Below are 2,942 nucleotides of genomic sequence, written 5' to 3' on the forward strand. Positions count from 1 at the left end.
TGTTCTTGAGCATCTGAGTCTCGTTAAGTGCTTCTATCGCATTGGCGACATTGCGTCCGGAAGCCTAACACACCTCACAATTGATGACTGTGTAGGCCATCACGGGTTTTCCGATGGAATTGTGGTCGCTGCTCCAAGGCTAACGTCTTTGCGTGCTTCTTTGTCAACTAGCGGCTGGCCTGATGGTATATGTAACAGACACACCTTCCTTCCTCAAGGCATCACTATGTGTGACATCATGGTACCACATAAAGGCTAGCTTTCTGGACAACTTATACAGGATATTTAACATACTGCATCTAGAATTGTTTGGTTTCAACATGATGGTAAGTCTCTCGTCATTCTATTTATTGTTTACGGCCGACCATGCAATTACAGTACTTGATTTGTGTTCATGTCGTTGCTCAACTAGATCTATATATGCTGCTTCATTTCATAACAGATTGCCTCGATTGATCTCACACCTAGGTTAATTCCCCGTTAATGTTGGGTTCTAGCAAGGTACTGCTGTGTATATGCATATACTTAGTTAATCAGAAAAAAACTTATCATGCTAAGGGTAGTAATTTGCTCGATCGATTATTGTCCTTTATTGAATGATATTACACCACCATAAACATCCATAAAAATTTACATTATCTTTATTTCTTAATATAATTTTTTTGTTTCCATTGTTTGATAAAAATGAGACAAATATTGTGACATTTGATATTTCAAATTACTCCATTAGGAAGTTCTGTTTGTGAGTATTAATAGTAGTATATTATTTTTCTGTTTTAGGTAAACCTACGACAGATTTCAGATAAATTCCCACGGTTCAATAATGTGAGAACTTTATTAATCGACCGATGCGATCTCAAAACTAACGTAAGTGTTCAAACACTGGATCTCTTTCTCCAAAGCATGCCGAGCTTAGAAAAGCTTACTCTGCAGAACTGTGAGGTATTTCAACCATATTTGCATTTAATGCAATGTTTCATCACTTAATTGCCTTTCTAGATATCCTCTTATATGGTTTTGTACTGCCTAAAGTTCACAGATCGCTCGAAGAGGAGGACATCAAGGGCCAAGTGGCGAAATATTGCTCTCGAAAGCCAGAATCTTATGTCTTTCAAGTGTGATAATTTGGAGGTGATTGAAATCAAGCATAGCAAAGATGACGAAATCGATGAGTTGTTTGAGCTCCTAATGGGCCTTTGGCGGAACCTAGGCAAGACAAATATCAAACTCACCAAAGTTTAGAGAACTTGCCACGTTCATATTAGCTACAAGTTGTGAACTTAAGGTTTCCATTACAATTTCCCGTCATGTGTACTATTACATTTTAATTACTGGGTTGGACAAGCATCAACATTGTGCTTAGTACACGTTACGTCTTTTTAAAAGATTTTCGTAATTGATCGTAGAAAAACAAATCTACTCTAGTTAAGATCTGTTCTGATGTTCGGCTGCCCCATATTTTGAGAAGGCTTTTCTTGTGCTTTTCATCGCTACCTAGCCACAGAAGTGTTCGATTTTGGCGTTCTGCGCTTCTGTCACATATATATGGTTCCTTGATCAGGTTAAAAATATTTAGGTCCCTAGATATAATAGCCTAGCCAATCTGAACCTGAACCATAGCCTCCCGGGTTGCTCTCGAGTGACTTCGAGGCGCCACCACTGCCATTAAAAAAATATCTACCCCCGTCGTGCCATTCACCTCGTCACTGCTGGAAGAGGCCTGTTAGAATACATTGTAACATGTATATACGGTATAAATATAAACCGTATATACGTCCAGTACGCCCGGTAGGCTAGCGCGTTGCGTGGTTGTTGTAATCTGTAGTTGTAGTTGTTAGGATTCATCCTCATCTTGTATATCTTTCTTGAGGATCAATCCAACAACCGAACTACCAAATCTTGTAAACTCCTTTGCCTATATAACACGCAACCCGTCCCTGCCAGAGGCATACGCTTCATCCAATCTTTCATGGTATTCAGAGCCAACTTCCTCTCCAACATCCAAACCTAGTCATGGCTAGCTCCAGCTCCGCCGCCGCCGCTTACGCCCTCATTCCCATCGCTGACAAGCTGCACCGGGGCAACTACCTGGTCTGGCGTGCACAAGCCCTAGCCACCATCCGCGGAGCGCAGCTGATTGATCACCTCAACCCTGATCACCCGTTCCCGGAGCCCAAGCTTGCCGATAAAGACGGTAAGCCGACAGATGTGCCAAACCCGGCGTATCTTGTCACCCTGGCGCAAGACTCGCAGGTGCTGAGCTTCATCTTCAACTCGATCTCACCACCTGTGATGATTCAAGTCGCCCACTGCACCAAGGCCGCCGCGGCATGGACCGCCATCAGGGAGATGTTCCTCTCCCAGACGCAGGCCAACATCGTCAACACGCGGATCGCCCTCTCCACCACCAAAAAGGGCACCGCGACCATCGCCGACTACATCGGGCGCATGAAAGCGCTAGGCGACGAGATGGCTTCAGCAGGCAAGCCACTCGACGATGATGACATGGTCTCCTACATCCTCGCCGGACTAGACTACGACTACATCTCGTTTGTCTCGTCCATCTGCGCCGCGAGGACTGAACCAATCAAGGTAGCTGAACTTTACTCTCAGTTGATCGGTTTTGAAAAGCGTCTTGCTATGTTCGAAGGTGGCAACCACTCCTCCCAGTCCTCGGCCAATACTATCTCTAGTGGCCGTGGTGGTTTTGGCCGCGGTGGAGGTGGCCGTGGCAATGGTGGACGCGGTAATGGAGGAGGTGGCCGCGGCAACAGAGGCCGTGGCAATGGAGGCGGTGGTCGTGGCAATGGAGGCCGCGGCAACGACAACGGCAACGGAGGAATCGATGATCTTCCTGAGGTCGTCTATCAGATCTGCAAGAGGCTGAATCACACCGCCCTCGAATGCTACCGGCGCTTCGACATCTCCTACACCAAGAACGA

At 45.6% G+C, this 2,942-nt stretch overlaps 1 pseudogene; it reads left to right on the top strand.

The window, feature by feature from the left end:
* Window positions 1-2,487: 2,487 nt before the first annotated feature.
* Window positions 2,488-2,629, top strand: LOC119342418 (annotated as a pseudogene).
* The last annotated feature ends 313 nt before the right edge of the window (window positions 2,630-2,942 follow it).

The sequence above is a fragment of the Triticum dicoccoides genome, chromosome 7B, assembly GCF_002162155.2.
Source record: "Triticum dicoccoides isolate Atlit2015 ecotype Zavitan chromosome 7B, WEW_v2.0, whole genome shotgun sequence".
Lineage (NCBI taxonomy): Eukaryota > Viridiplantae > Streptophyta > Magnoliopsida > Poales > Poaceae > Triticum > Triticum dicoccoides.